The sequence below is a fragment of the Pantherophis guttatus genome, chromosome 11 (assembly GCF_059756535.1).
Source record: "Pantherophis guttatus breed Tessera chromosome 11, ASM5975653v1, whole genome shotgun sequence".
Classification (NCBI taxonomy): Eukaryota; Metazoa; Chordata; class Lepidosauria; order Squamata; family Colubridae; genus Pantherophis; species Pantherophis guttatus.
This window is the reverse complement of record NC_142073.1, coordinates 9,373,834-9,390,964: the sequence shown is the minus strand read 5'-3', so window position 1 is coordinate 9,390,964 and position 17,131 is coordinate 9,373,834. Positions and strand designations below refer to the sequence as shown.

Sequence of the window (17,131 nt, the reverse complement as noted above, 5' to 3'; positions counted from 1 at the left end):
TGATTCTTTTCTACAGCAGCCCTAGCATACCCAATGATTAATAAGAGTTTTTTTAAAAAAAGATGCTCCTCCATGTAATTTTTACTTCTGCACCCTAAATACATACAAACTTGTACAATCCAATTCCCACGTTGTTTGCTCGCACAGAGAAACCGGACAGTTTACTGCTACATCACCAATTAGCTCTCAAAAAAGGCAGAAGCAGCACTTCGATTGGAAATTTTGCAACCCTAGATGTACCTCCTTTGAGTTGAGTTCAGCACAACCCCCAAATCTTTATTTTCAAGCCCTACGAACTTTTTTTAAAAAAATTCATTATGTAGTAGGTGAACTTTTTTTTCTTCTTTGTAATTTATTTAACTCAGATGTGTTTTGCATTGAAATCTGCAGTTCATAATCTTTGTTAATTATAGGAGACATTCCATTCAAAGAACAAAATGAAAAGTGTTGATGAAAGAGATAAATTCTCTCTCTCTCTCTCTCTTTCTCTCTCCACATATGTACACAAACACACACAAACACACATACTGCTATATAAATACGTATATAGAGAGATACAGAGAGAGAGAGAGAGAAAGAAATGCCAAATTTGTGCTGGGTTTGTTCTTTTTTTTTTTTATGAGTTATGTGCTATTGTTTGCCCTCCTAATTAGATGACTAAGTATCCAACATTGCAGAAATGTTAAATTGTGTATTCAACTTGTCATTCACTCTGCCCTTTGTAGGGCATTGGATAGCTATTGAGCGCATCCAGTCAGAGGAGCCGTACGCCATCCGTACAGCCAATCACAAGAGAAGGAACGGTAATCATGCAGGCAAAAATCAAGTGGTATTCATCGGAGAAAATCTGCAAATGATTCTGGAATGACATTTCTGTGATCCTTTTCCAGCTATGTTGCCAAAGTGAAGAAACACAATATTGAAATGTTTCCTATAAAATATTGATTCCTTCGTATCATCATGTGAAGAAGTGAAATTCTCTCCCTTGCCTAAAATGTGCAGAAGAGGGAATTTTAGCAGTTTTACACTCCTGCTCAGCATCTCAACTCTGCCAAAAGAAATTATATTCTAATGTAACTTGGCGTCTCTGGTGCCTTCCATTGTCTCTCAGAATTGACAACCAGGTTGGGAAATAATTCGTGGTTGGGACTCTAGAAGAAGACTGTCGTCTTTTTGCATTTGGCCACCCTAAATTCAGGTACCACCTGCCTGATTCTGTATTTGATCTGTAGGTGCAGCTGACTTAACTGATTCATCCTCTGATAAAGATGAGAGGGAAGTCTCAAGCATGCACAAAGCATCACAGCCTTTGCTTAAAAACCTTAATAAAGAAGAGTCCTCCACCTTCTGAACCAACTTGTTCTCTGGTTTGCATTTTTAAGAATTTCTTGCTAACGTTTAGCTAAATGTGCTTTTCATTTAAGGACAATGGTTCTGGTCCAATTTTCTGCTCCTTCATTCTTGCATGATGGCTCTTCAAATATCTAGAAACGGTTTTCATGTCAAAATAGTGGAGAAGCATTGCTCCAAGTAATCTAAGCTGAGCTGAGGCCCAAATCCCAATAGAAACAGAACAGAACAGTTTTACTTAATTGATACTCTTGTTCCAAACACTAAAAATCAAATGTATGATTGAGGGATCCAGAATCAAACACAGAACGAAGTCGTAACAAAAGAAGTCATGGGAGAAACTAAAAGTTCAGACCATTGCATACCAAACACAATAGAATATGTGTTGAGATGAGACCAGAAGAATCGTCACAGCAAAGAAAGGGATAAAAACTAAATTAGGGTGGTTTTAACTGATCAGTCTAAAAACCAGGAGACTGTGAGTTCTAGTCCTGCTTAGACACAAGGTTATCTTTGGGCGGATCACTCTCTCAGCCCTGGAAAGCATGCAATAGCAAACCACTTCCAAAATCTTGCCAGGAAAACTGCAGGGACTTCTATAGACAGTTGTCAGGAATCAACAATGACTCTCTCACACACATGCACACACACACACAGAGAGAGAGAGAGACAAGGAGGGAGGGAGGGAGGGAGGGAGGGAGGGAGAGGGAGATCTTCAATTTGCATGTATACAAAAACAAATTACTGCCGGTATCAACTGCAAATAATTTCCATAAAACTTCTGAACTTTCTCTTTCTGTAACAAGTTTAAGAAGCACTGATTTCTATTGCTCTGTTTTTGACAATGTCCCTTTATCTGCCACTATTGGCCGCTTCACAGCTCAAGTGCGTCTGGAGTTATAATTGCATTTTTAAAAAAAAAAAAAATATGAAAGTCTGAAATTAAAATTAAAATCCTAGAACGTAAAATTCTAGGATTAGCAATCCATCTACAAATGTCTCATTTGGTAGAAACCCTATTGGAGAGACTGTATGTCAGAGCCAAAAGCTACTAATTTATTCCCAAATTAGTCTGTCCATATTCAAGGCAAAATAGATCAGTAGGTGATTTTTTTTTTCCAGGATTGTTTGAGACGAATTGTCTCACATAGCAACCATTTAAATAACCCACAATAACCCTAAGCAATTCAGGGCTTTGGGGGGGAAATTAAACAACAGCAGGACATTATATTGGCAGAGAGTATATCTACATAAGAAAAGTTAAGAACATGGCAAACTTCACTTTGTTCAAAAGGAAAGCAGATTTAAAACAAGGAAAGCAAACCACACAGATTTAATTGATAGAGCATTTGAAAATTCGCTTTATAGGTAGCTCCACATTCATTACACACAACAGACCATGTATCCCGCAAACAAAACACACTAGAACTTTTAATTTCTTTACACAAACTGGCCACTACAAATTTCCTCAGCTATATCTGTTGCTAAGCAATGTGGAAATAGGACTGCTAATTAGGACCGCATTCTAAATCACCTTTGATTTTAGACGTATTTGTCCTTCATACTCCAAAACACTCAGACCCCTTCCCTTTCACAGAGAGGGGCCAGGCCCGTTCAAAGCAGAGACACCTAGCGGGGTCCTTCACTACCAAACGGGGTCATACTTGATGTGTGTGTGCCAACTAAGGAGTAGGTCATAAAGCAGGAATGGATGGGTTGAATAGGGCTAAATATACTTTATGAATTTTAACAGATACCTGTGCAATTGGCAATGGCTAATACAAGGTGTGCGTGTATTCTATATGATGAATGGAATTATCCTAAAAAAGATTATCCTTTTTAAAGGGCAAGATAAAAACATACATCGAAAGTTTGAAAATGGAAGAATATGATAATTCAATGGAGATGTAAAGGCAGTAGAGCGGGTTCTAACTTTTTGAACTTTCATGTGTTAATGTATAATTCTATCTCTTGAACTTTTATGAGCTTTCTCTAATTGTCCTTCCTTCCTTCCTTCCTTCCTTCCTTCCTTCCTTCCTTCCTTCCTTCCTTCCTTCCTTCCTTCCTTCCCTCCCTCCCTCCCTCCCTCCCTCCCTCCCTTTTTTCTTTTCTTTTTTTTCTTTTCTTTTTTAATACAGAAATAATATCATTACTCCCCTAGTACATTTATCATATTTCACTGGTTTGAGTCCCTCTTACGAGATTCCTCAATTAATGGTTTGAAAGAAAGCATATGAGCAGCGTGTAGAATCTCTTGCTATTGGGGGGGATTAGAGTGTAACGGAAAAGCTTCTGAACTCCAGCTGACAGCACCCTTCGCTCTTTATCAACATTGCTGATGCTTAAGGGAGTTGTAGTTCAGCAGGTCTGGCCACTATGCTACCTGTGCACTCACTACTGTCAGGTGCGAAGAATCAGGATCACACATTAAGTCCCAGTTAAGATAATTTATTGTTCATTACTACCGCAAAAAAAAGAAAGAAAGAAAAAAACTAGTGTGCTAACGGTTAGCACTAAATTGGTGCTAGATAAAGAGTCAATTAAATTAAAGGGGGGCAGGTGGATTTAGACCATTTGTGGGAATGTAACAGCTCCAGGCTGATTCCTCTCTTCACTCCATCCCCAGTCTCTGCCTGCCTTTTTTTATATTTACATAGGGGTGGGCTTCAAAAATTTTAGCAAGGGGTTCTCTGCCCGGTTGCTGGGTGGGCACAGCCATGGTGGGCGTGGCCTAGTCGGCCTCCTGCACTGGGGGGGGGGTGATATTTATGCCCTCCCTGGGCTCTGGAGGCTGTTTTCAAGCCTCTGGGAGGGAGAAAATGGCCTCCCCAGGCTCTGGAGGCCCTCTATTTCCGGACTTCCTGAACTTCCGGTAGGCCCATTTTTTGCCTCCCCAAGCCTCTGCATACGCCTTGCACTTACCTGCATCCAAAACAGGCTGCGTGGGGACTCCTGGGAGGGGCAGGGTGTGGTGGGCATGGCCAGGCAAGAGTGGGATTTGGGGGTTCTCCAAACTGCACAGAATCTTAGCTAGAGGTTCTCCCGAATCTCTGCGAACCCCCAGCAGCCCACCCCTGCATTTACACCTGTAACATGAAGCGCTGTCAGGGCCTCCATTGACATATCTATGCTTTTCATTAACACATCCAACCACCTGCATTTTTCAAGACCGCCAGCCGATCGGTAGTTCCCCCACATGTGTTCCAACAAGACTGTACTGCAGAAGAAAACAGATTGCTTAGTCATCCTCCTGCTAAAAAAGAATGCAAAAGTGTTCCTCTCCATGCAACTCAGCAGGCGTTCCCTTGTTTTAAAGGATAATGCATCATTAGAATGAGGAGGTAACTTCACAACAGGCAACGTTGGCACAATTTCATGATGGCAAAGCTGCACTGGGTAGAAGGTAAACTAAGAGAAAGCAACTAAAGGGAGCCTGGTTGGAAAAAAATTGTGTCGTGACATTCCTCATCAAGACAACCATTTCAAAATCTACTTTGAAAAGTCCCTAAATTAGTCTGTTCACGGTAATTGTATCATCCGTTCTAAAGTAAGATTCTATTAGTTACCCCGTTCGCTTTTAACCAAACGAAAACTCTATTAACATGATTCACTTATAGTTTCCATATATAGATATTCTAACTCCGATGGCTTTAAATAGGATTCTTTTTTCCCCTGTTCTTTTTTCTGAAATTGCCGTTAAGCCTCTGTTTATATTTATTTTTACCTCAAGGGTGGAGTAGGCATAGGATTATTTCAGACTTTCGGCGAAAGATTTTCGGCGAACAGAAGCAAAAAAAAAAAGAAAAAACTACTTTCTATAGACAGATTGCTTTTAACTTTGCTCTCTGATCTTTACAATTACACGCAGGGAACCTAGCAATTCTGCTGTTAATTCATCTAGCGCCTTTCCTTTGGGAGCTTTGATTATATCTCAAATTTAAGAGATTTAAAGAATGGCTGGGCAGTTCTGAGGGCAAGATAGATTTTGCTCACTCCCGAACCATTCAGAAAAACCTTCAACCCAGTGAGAACCAAACTCAGTAAAACAGGGGCTCATCACTAGCAAAGCTGCCTGCCTTGACAGAAAATTTATTTCCCCAAGAAACATAAGGAATAAAAAACTACTTTACTTCATAATATGCCTGTGCCGTTATCTCAAAGGTGTTTTTTTTCAAAAGACAACTGAACTTTGTTTTTCCTTGAAGACATTTTGCTTCTCATTCCAGAAGCTTCTTCAGTTCTGGAGAATGGAAGGATTTATATTCCTTGCAGTCATCTGGTTGTTAGCACTCATTCTGAGAGACATTGGAGGTTTATCTCTGCTCTCAGGTCACCTGAATAGTGCAAATGGGTGCGGAACCTTCTTGGAACTGCTGAAAAGAGTTTTCCCAAGAAATTCTTCCTCCTCCACCATTCAGTCAGAACTTGAATAAGCTTCTGGAATGAGAAGTGAAACGTCTTCAAGGAAAAACAAAGTCCAACCATGAGCTGGATGACTGAGAACCTCCATAGACATTTGTCTGTGCAAGTTGTACTTCTGGTTGCTTATTACTCCACGATAACTATCCTTCATCAATGGAGAAGCCAGATAACACTTAACAAATGTGTTACTACCTTAGCAACTGCAGTGATCCACTTAACAATCATTGCAAGAACACATGTCAATGGGGCAAAACTCACTTAACAAATGTTTCACTTAGCAACAGAAATTTTGGGCTCAAATGTGATTGCATGTCAAGGACTACCTCTATATCCAAGTCGTACTTAGCACCACCTTCTACCAACCCCAGCCAACCTTAAACAGCTTTAGCCTGAGAGCTCTAGAAGAACTAGTTTGAAAAAAAAAAAAAACTTGTGGGATTGCGATGATAGAACCATCAAAACTGGCACTGTGGAATTTCAGGCTCCAGTACCTAATAATACTATTTCCCGCTTATTAATTCAGTACAAGGATTCTGATTTTCACATTGATGAAATATAAACGTATTACTGCTTGCAATTTTTTTAAAAAGAAGTTGTCTTGTGGGTGGTTGTAAAACCCTTTTTTTTTCCATTTTAGTTCCCATTGTTTTAATTTTATTCTATTTCCACATGTGTTCTTCCAGCGTAGCACAGCAAATTGGGTTATCAGAAACATCTGGGGTGCCCATGCTGTAGAGCAGGTCAGCTCTGCTTCTACTCTAACTGCCTGTCTTTATTAATTTATTAAGCTCCACTTTTGCTGGGGAGACATTCTTGGGACACTCTAGAAGGGCCCAGGTTAACATTCAGTAGGAAACCTCCCTAAGCATTAGCACCAATCAGGCTACTTGAATTTACAGGGCAAAGGCCCTCCTGCCTTCTGAACCACAACATGGAAAGTTTAACTGGTGCAGAAAAAGGAACACGAGTTTTGGGGAAAGGCAGAAGTTCAAGCGAATTGCCAAAAGGGAAGGGTCCCATATGTTTGCTGTTTAAAAGGGGAGGGGGGGAAATGTGCTAACATATAAGCTGTTAAAGAAATGCCAAACCATAACATGGACTCATCTGATCCAAGCACCCTCAGACCTTTCTTTTCAATGAATACTGCTGGAGTTGACTAGACCAGCAAGATAGACCAGTGATGGTGAACCTTTGCAGCAACGAGTGCCGAAAAGGGAGCCCGGGCGCATGCGGCACCAAGTGCCAAAAAAGGAACACTTTGTGCATGCATGTGTGCACACTCGTCAGGGCAGCGACCAGGAAGAGGAGCTGCCCAGGGGGCATGCGTGCACCACATAAGGTACTTCTGGTTTCCGGCGTGTGTATGCATGCCAGCCAGCAACTCTTCCAGTTACTGCCGCGCATGCGCTGATCAGCTGACAGTCCGCATGTTCTGCATTGGGGGGGAAGTGTTTATCTCAGACTTCTGAGATGGGAGGGGCCAGAACAAGAGGCAGCACCAATGAGAATTCTCCCTGCTTGAGCGTCATCGGTCTCCGGGCAGAGTCTCCGGAAGGAGGAGAGACAATTCTGTGGAGAGAAAGTGGGAGGGGGGATCTTGGCCTGAATAACCAACTTGGGCTTCTTCTCTGCGCGGAACTCTCTCCTCCAGTGGGTAAAGTCAAGGGAGACTCTGCCCGGAGACCGATGATGTTGCAGAAGGGAGAATACCCATTGGTCCTCCTTCTTTCTGGACACTCCCAATTCCGAAGTTTGAGGAAGCTCCATTCCCAGCTCATAGACCAGCTCTTCCAATTTCCAGCACTGATACACAAAGGCCAGCTGATTGGCACGTGCGGATGCCCGCCAGAAACCTGAAAGAGGAACGGGTGACGCTGCGCGTGCCAGGCAATATGGCTCTGTGTGCCACTTCAGGCATGTGTGCCATAGGTTCGCCATCAAGGAGCTAGACTATTTTAAAATGGTTTCTCTCTGGAAGGCTGGGAAAAATAACAGATAAACCACAGTCTAAAGTAGCGGTATTCTGAAAGAGTCCCTTCTTTTATTTTCTTGATCATGTAAAATGATCAAATCCTAACTCTTAGCAGAACTCAGTATACTGTTCTGAGCATATTGGACTCACATTGGGCACTAAACCATGGTTTGGTGCACAAATCATAGTTGGTGGGGTTCACGCACGTTGCGACGTTATAAATTTCCGCTTACAAACCACAGTGGGCAGATTGCACAGCATACTGATCCAAAATTAAATAAAACTACATTATGCTTTAGTGTGATATCTGAACTAAACTTCAACTCATACCAAAAGAGCTGCTGTTTCTCTCAATCTGGTGCTGGATGGCGCAGATCTAAATGTGCAAATTAATCTTTAGCCCCTTATGACAACTTGTTGTCAAGTTTTACGCTCCCCAACAAAAAAATGAAGCGACGTTTTGAATAACTTAAGGATACTGTCCAGGTTTCTAGGAAGAACTTGAAAAACGGTGCCCCAAAGAAAAAAACAGAAGAAAAACGATGTTTGAGCTTGTGGTGAACGGTTTGAGTTTCAAGATTCATCCGCAGCTAGGAAAAAAAAAATAATATTTTTTAAAAAAACCAAGACAGTATAATGTGAAAAGTTGCACAGAGTTCCCTCTTTTGGAAACAATTTGTCCATACATAAAACAGACAAAAGAGGGATCAGGGAATTGAGCTGTAAAGGCTGTAGGTATAAACACAAACAGCTTCGCTGCAGTTTTTCTTTTTCTTTTTTTTTTCTTTTCTTTTCTTTCAGAGACGCCCAAGATTGATTCAGGGAACAATTATGGCAAGGAAACATCATGAGATTTTTGTCACTGATCTTTTCCATGCAAAGTCAGCGTGCATGTGTGTTCAATTCCAAGTGCACAATTGAAGACTGATGTGGAGAAAATCCGAAATGCAAAATGAAAAAAAGAAAGGAAATCCAGCCACTGAGTATATTCCCATATGAAGGAATGTCTGTGTAATCATAGTTACACTAAGCAAAGAGTTATTATACAATTAGCCGCTGGTAGCTTGCAAAATGGGACCAATGATTAATTCACCAGTTCTCTTCTCTCGCTGCCACTCTGCGTATCGAGGAAGGAGTGACAATTTCACGTAAGCCCCGAAATACAAGTTGAGCCAAACTTTCTTTGCAGAACAGGTATTTCATAGTTGAAGTGAGATTTGCTTCATGGGCAGAGTCACTAAAATTCTAACTCTTTCCTCCAAAATCACAAAAGCTGGGTTGTTTTCCAGAGGAAGGGCTAGGGTGAGGATGATCCAATCTTGACACAACGATTATTGGAATGAATGAAATGGGAATTTATCCTGAGCAATTTCTTTTCAAACATTATTGTGCTGATCAGCGCTTCTACTCAGCAGTGAATCAACATTCATTTGTAAGAGAAATTGTTATCCACTTGATCACATGAATGATTTAACAAGGGCTGAAAGAACTGGAGGCAAAACAAGCATTTGGGGGGGGGGGAAAGGATGCATTTGGAGAATTAAAGAATCCGAATAAATTACTATATATTTAAAATAGAATATATAAAGGTCATTAGCTCTGATTAAAACCTTAAATTAAGAAAAACTTTTAAAACGTAAGCTAAAAAATATAGTAAATATTTTGGCATTAAAAAATATGCCACAAATATTTTCATTTATTCAAATATTTTCTGTTTATTATGATGATAGAAAACCTAAATCCCAACTTGTGAAAGTCATCCTTCCCCCATATCTCAACTATCATAATTCTAAAGCACAATAGTTTCTTGGAGATTGGACCAGGAAAATGTGTGAAGGATGGACAACTTCTCTTGCAAACTTTGATGTGCCTCTAGTTCAAAAGGCTTACTATCCACAAATTACAGAACAGAATAACAGAGTTGGAAGGGACCTTGGAGGTCTTCTAGTCCAACCCCCTGCTTAGGCAGGAACCCTACACCACTTCAGACAAATGGTTATCCAACATCTTCTTAAAAATTACCAGTGTTGGAGCATTCAAAACTTCTGGAGGCAAGTTGTTCCACTGATTAATTGTTCTGACTGTCAGGAAATTTCTCCTTAGTTCTAAGTTGCTTCTCTCCTTGATTAGTTTCCACCCATTGCTTCTTGTCCTACCTCAGGTGCTTTGGAGAGTAGCTTGACTCCCTCTTCTTTGGGGCAGCCCCTGAGATATTGGAACCCTGCTATCATGTCTCCCCTGGTCCTTCTTTTCATTAAACTAGATATACCCAGTTCCTGCAACCGTTCTTCATATGTTTTAGCCTCCAGTCCCCTAATCCTCTTTGTGCTCTTCTCTCCACTCTTTCTAGTGTCTCCACATCTTTTTTACATCGTGGCGACCAAAACTGGATACAGTATTCCAAGTGTGGCCTTATCAAGGCATTATAAAGTGGTATTTGGGCAAGGAAAAGGTTAATTTGCCTTTGTTTTACGAAACATTCGATGAAATTGAGCTTAATTCAATAGATCCTGTACACAATGCATGGTTTTCCCAGCTCGATTAATAGTGAGTTGCTTTTCAAAAGAATACTTAGCCATATCTTTTCATGGCTGAGAACTTTGACTTCCTATCAGAAATTCTCTCTCACATGATCAGCTTTTGCACAGATCACATAAGTGCTTGTTCATCTATGTGCACATATATTCCAATATTTTAGAATAACTATATTTTCCCCTTTAACTTAATTAATTGTGACTTTTGAACTTTATTTGTTGGCCTATGACCAAATAAAGATTGATTCGATTTGATTAAACCAAGAGAGTTTTTTTTTTTTCTTAACATCCAATATGAAAACAAACACAGTCAGCTAGTATTCAAGCACTAATGAAAACAAGGTACTTCGGACAAATCCAGAGAATTTCTATTTGAAGTATCTGTATAGCAGGGGTGAAATGCTTCCGGTTCGGACCGGATCGCCCAATCCGGTAGCGATGACGGCGGGTGGTTCTGAGAACCGGTGGCAGAAATCCCTGCCCCCACCCATGCCCAGCTGAGCCGTGCGATCATCAGAGGCTTTTTTTTTTTTAAGCTATTTTTCTTCGGCCGAAAAAATACTTTTAAAAGTAAAAAAAAAAAAAGCCTCTGATGATCGTGCGGCTCAGGTGGGATCGTCAGAGCCTTTTAAAAGCATTTTTTCTACAACCTCTTCGGCCAAAGAGGTTGTAGAAAAAATGCTTTTAAAAGTTAAAAAAAAAAAGTTGGCCATGCCCACCCAGTCACATTACCCACCACCACCAAGCCACGCCCACAGAACCGGTAGTAACAAATTTTACATCTCACCACTGCTGTATAGATACTTACAGGATAAATCTGCAGGAAAAACGAGGGCAAGGATAGCCTAGCAGCTAAAGATTCAATGCTGTATCTGACTGTGGAGGAAAATTCTAAGACCAAGGAACACGTTGTCAAAAAAGCAAAGTTGCACGGCACATGTTTTCACACCCAAAGACACATATGGTGTTCGCTGGAGCTTGCATCGTAAGGAGGCGGCGTGTGTGTGAACCCTCCTATGCAAAACATGTGTCAGAGTAATTAATCACTTTGGCCATTAGAAAGTTTTTTTTCCCCTTTTTTTTTTTACAAAATAAAACTGTAGAGATTGCACTTTAGTGTTTTCTATTCTTCCAAGAGGAGAATGCAAGCAGCGGAATATGATAAAACTTCTCTCGTTCTTTTGTCCTTGTTGCTGTTTTTTCTTTTCTTTTCTTTTTTTTCTTTTTAAATGTGCCCATCAATGAAGGGTGCCAGTTTAATTCAGTAGCTCAGGACTAATACTGCGAGATGCAGCCAGCGTATAACTTCTGGAGCATATTAGTTTCTGCAACACCCCAGATGTTGAATGGGAAATATAGTTCTTTTTCTCAAGCATGTGACAAGTGGTAAATTTAGACATCTCTCAATTAATTCAGTAAGCTTCCATTAACATTGCAGATGGGTATCTTAATAAATTGGGGGAATTCTGTCAATTTCATTTCTGACAAATTTTCTCATCTCACTGATACAAATTCTCTTTTGCGCTGCTGCTGACAAATTCAGCAGCAAAGACCACATGAATATTTACACATGCATGTCGGTGTATGAATCACTGCATGCAATGTGTTCACTTTTACCTTCCTTCCTTCCTTCCTTCCTTCCTTCCTTCCTTCCTTCCTCTCTCCCTCCCTCCCAATGTGTTCACTTTCACTGGCAATTTTCTTTCTTTTCTTCCTTCCTTCCTTCCTTCCTTCCTTCCTCTCTCCCTCCCTCCCAATGTGTTCACTTTCACTGGCAATTTTCCTTCCTTCCTTCCTTCCTTCCTTCCTTCCTTCCTTCCTTCCTTCCTTCCTTCCTTCCTTCCCTCTCTCCCTCCCTCCCTCTTTCCTTTCCTCCTTCCTTCCTTCCCAGCTGCCCCAACCCTACGCCAAATTAAAGGATTACAAGGTCGAAAAAAGGGAGGTTTTATTTGTGACTTAATAAATAATATTTATTTATTTATTTATTCATTCATTCATTCATTCATTCATTCATTCATTCATTCCATCAAGCATGTATTTTATGACAGATACAAGTGTAAACGTAATTATAAATACATGAAAAGGATATGAATAAAAGAAAACATTAGGAGCTATCCAGGAGCCTGGATAGCTCAGCAGACTAATGCATTGTATTTTAACTCCAGCTGTCTGCAATTAGTAAATTCGAATCTTGCCAGGCTCAAGGTTGACTCAGCCTTCCATCCTTTCTAAGGTAGGTAAATTGAGGACCCAGTTTATGGGGGCAATAAGCTGACTTTGTATAAAATATACAAAAGTATGAAGACTATTGCTTAACGCATTGTAAGCCGCCCTGAGTCTCCGGAGAAGGGCAGCATATAAATCAAATTAAAAAAAAAAAATTAGGACAGGGACGGAAGGCACGCTGGTGCACTTATGCATGCCCCTTACAGACCTTTTAGGAATGGGGTGAGGTCTATAGTAGACAGTCTTAAGGTTAAAGTTTTGGGGATTTGGGGAAGAAACCACAGAGTCAGGTAGCACATTCCAGGCATTGACCACTCTGTTGCTGAAGTCATATTTTCTGCAATATATATATACTGAGCAGCAGTGGCATCAAATAAGTTTAACAAGTTATGTTTTGAGTGCTAAGCCATAGTACCAGAGTCTCTGGGGATAAAATGAGAGTTTCTGAGAGTGTCCTAGAGTGCTGTTGTTTTGTCAAGTATGCATGGCAGAGTGTATGGCATGTATACATTTCATGTGACTTGGTTTCCATTCAAAAGGTTTCAGAACTAAAAGGAAAAGAGTGCTGCAGAAAACCTTAAAGATCAAGGTTTTAAATCCATCCCGATCCAAAATGTCAGCACTATTGAAGGCTTAAATTAAGCCAAATCATACTGTCATACAAGGTATGACATCCAAAAAATGGCAGAAATATTCCTTAAGTGCAAACGTCAAAATATATTTAATTAAAATCGACTAGAATCTATCTCCTGTCTTTCTGCTCGGAGGAAAAGAAAGCAAGGAAGCGAAGTCAATTCTTCAGCTAAATTCAATGATTAAATGCAATTAAAATTTCTGTAGAATGCCTAGCTGTTCTGGAATTGACTACCCCGGCCATCAAAATATTGATAGTCATTGGTAAATGACTTCTGGTGTTTAATCAATGTTATTTTTTTTTTTTATCATCCAATTTTTCCTTCAAGTCAGCTTTGAATGCTAAACTACATTTCATCAAGGTTGGTAAAATGTTTAGAAAGGAACAGATGTCAGAATATGGGGATTGCCAATATTACTTGTAGAATCCAGTAATTTCTTTCCTGTCCAATAGTGAAAAACAAACAAACAAACCCAAAAATAAAATAAAGAATAATCTGAACTGTGTCCATAATAATAGGAAATGTATTGCGGTACTAATGGCTACAAAAAAAAAATAAAATCAAATTATCACCATTTTTTTCCAAGTCATCACTAAGGGCAGTGTTTTTCAATTTAAAGTGATTTTTACATCAAAACAAAAGAGGCTGGGCATTTTTAAACTTTAACTATCAATAAATTGTAGTGAATACTGATATATTCTTTGTTGTTTTCAACTATGTAATAGAGAATTATGCAGGGTAATAATGAATGTTTAAGCCTTTAAAAATGGCTTCAAATCTCTTCTTTGAACTTCTGCTGGTTGCTTGCAGTTGATACCATTGTACAGAAGAGATATATAAATATAGATAAGTCCAAAGGACTTTTAAAAAAAAAAAAACTCCCTGCCCTCTATAAAAACCTACCCTGCAATTTGCAAACTAAATATTCTGCAGACTATTGTTGCCAAGAAAACTGGAGGCAAAGCTGATGAATCACAACTTTGCAATCATCTTCATATTGTGAAAATCCAGAGTGGATTATTATTTTTTTTAGAAGATGTCTAGGTGTGGATAACCTATACAGCTTTTACAGCTTTGCACAGATAAGGACTCTGCAAAGACAATAAGCAGATGCATAAGGAATATCTTTCACAACAGAATTCCGCACAATCTGTATCCTGTCTCCTTTTAAGGGAGACGTCAGTTTCAAAGGAATGGGCAGGAAAGAGGGGTGTCCTTCCGAATCTCAGATGTGGCACCAAAAATCTGAAATCCCATGATTAAATATGTAATGTTTTTCCTGTTATAGTTCCTATGAAAATCTTCCTAGAATGTTGTTTAGGGTTAAGTTAGAAGATTGCAGGGGGCATGATGGCTCAGCGGTTAAAGAGGCTGAGCTTGTCAGCTGAAGAGCTGGAGGCCCAGGTTCGAGACCCGAGCTCTGCATGATGAGGTGAGCTCCTGTTACTCTTCCCAGCTCCTGCCCGCCTAGCAGTTCAAAAGCATGCAAATGCGAGTAGATTAATAGGTAGCATTTTGGTGGGAAGGAAACGGCATTCTGTGCACCTTTGACATATAGCCACATGACCCCAGAAATTGTTTTTAGACAACACTGGCTCTCTTAGCCCAAAAATCAGACACAACTGACAAGGAAACCTTCACCTTTTAGAAGATTGCATGCTGTGTGGATTGCCTAGTGAGAAAGACATCATTTAAGGTTTAGATTTGTGTATATAATTGGATATTACCATGAAGAGACAGTGACTAGGTTCATACATTCTGAGAAACATAACAAGCTGCTAGATACCCTGTTTTCCCCCAAAATAAGACATCCCCTGATAATAAGCCCAATCGGGCTTTTGAGCACATGGCAATAAGGCCAAGCACTTATTTCAGGGTTCGGAAAAATATAAGAGAGGGTCTTATTTTTGGGGAAACACGGTAAAACTAATCATTGTCATTATAAACTGTCTTTTATATGGCTTGGCAAGTTATAAATCCCAGATAATTGTTCATTCTTCACATTTGTGTGTCTAAACAAATCAGGTCATTGCACAAATGCTACAAGATATAGAATATTTCACATGGATGACATTGACACAATGATGATTCATGAAACATCATTGGGGCTTATACTGGATGCCCGTACCCCAAATTCATATACTAACCCTAAATAAATAGCATATGAAACTAAAACCAAATTGTGTTTGGGAATTGAAGCCCAATGTATCTGTTGGTCAGACAAGATTAGTATAGAGCAGATATGTGGCTAATCCAAATAAGTATAATTATTCATAATTATCATAACCAAGATTGATGTCTTATAAAAATGCTGGCATTTATTTGATGGAAAAACATGTGATCATTGAATGTCATAGAACGCCACTTTACAAGAATCATTCTTAAAATGATTCCTTGGAAAAGTCTTTAAATAAAACTTTGCCAATTCTCATTTCTTCCACCCCACCAGTCATTTTTATGCATTTCACTGAGGACCTACGGTGATAATTTGTTGAAAATTATCAACAAATAATTTTCAACAAATAATTTTCAACAAATAATTTTCAACCAAAAAATATCAACAAATAATCAACACAAGAGACGTGCAGCTAAAAACATACTTGTAAGTTGGAGCAGATTTTTTTTTCCAAAAAAAAATTGTAGTGAGAATAGAAACTATGTGAAATATTTTACTTGCCTTCACTCCAAATTAAGGCTCACACAATTTCCTGCGCTAGAGGACGAGGCTGAATTAAAATTCCCCCTCTTTAACAATGTACAAAAATTAGCACAGAATGAAAGATGTTCCTCTGTTTGTTCTGTTTTATCGTTCAGAGGAACAACTTGCCAAACCCGTCTCTCTCAAAGCTCACAGCGATATGCAGAAACCCATGTAAAATATTATTCCATTATCAGCGTAATTACAAAATGACAAGAACCTTTCTTTGAAATTCAAACATGACAATGGGGGTCTTAAGGTCTAGTTCACCATCCTAAGTCCTCAAAGGGTGGACGTGTAACCCACGGTGGCAAATTGTCTCATTTCAAACAGTCTACTGATTGTTTGGTAGGGGACGTGGTAGCTCAATGGCTAAGATGCTGAGCTTGTCAATCGAAAGGTTGGCAGTTCAGCGTTCGAATCCCTAGTGCCGCATAACAGGGTGAGCTCCCGTGACTTGTCCCAGCTTCTGCCAACCTAGCAGTTCGAAAGCAGGTAAAAAATGCAAGTAGAAAAATAGGGACCACCTTTGATGGGAAGGTAACAGCGTTCCGTGCGCCTTTGGCGTTGAGTCATGCTGGCCACATGACCACGGAGACGTCTTCCGACAATGCTGGCTCTTCAGCTTTGAAACGGAGATGAGCACTGCCCCCTAGAGTTGGGAACGACTAGCACATATGTGTGAGAGGAACCTTTACCTTTACCTTACTGATTGTTTAAACTGCAATGGAGCTCTTCGATGCAATACTGCAAACCAAGAATTGATGTTATTAAATTCCATTAGTTTGTTACACACACAGACACAGACACAAGCACAAGCACAACACTTACACCTGTGTAGCCTTTCCAAACTCAAATGCAAAATTAGATGTTGATTATCAGTGTGTGTGTTATTAAACTATAGTACTAACACATCACATCTTGCTGGAAAAGAAATGTAAGGCATTGGATCTAGATTTAGTCAAGCTTATAGTAGACAACTGAAATCAATGGAGCTTAGCTATAATTAACCATGCAATTCTACTCAGAAATTCACTGGCTGCAGGGAGTTTAAAATGTGGCACAAATCACTTATTCCAGCAGAAATATTTCTCTGGGATGATTGATCTCATAGATCTCCTAATGGAGCAATCTGCTGGGATCGAATACAAAATATTTTAGGAGATGGAAAAGGGATGAGGAAGAAACAACAAGACAGTGAAAGAAATAAATCATATGCCATTTTTGTTCTAGAATGCTGTTTTGGAGTTAAGGTCAGACACTATTTTCCAGTACACTGATATTCAAACAGGCA

General features: G+C 39.7%; 1 protein-coding gene across 21 annotated transcripts in view; it reads right to left on the bottom strand.

The window, feature by feature from the left end:
• Positions 1 to 17,131, bottom strand: part of ZNF536 (zinc finger protein 536) — a 444,743-nt gene that overhangs the window by 310,237 nt on the left and 117,375 nt on the right. The gene's annotated exons all lie outside the window — the stretch shown is intronic.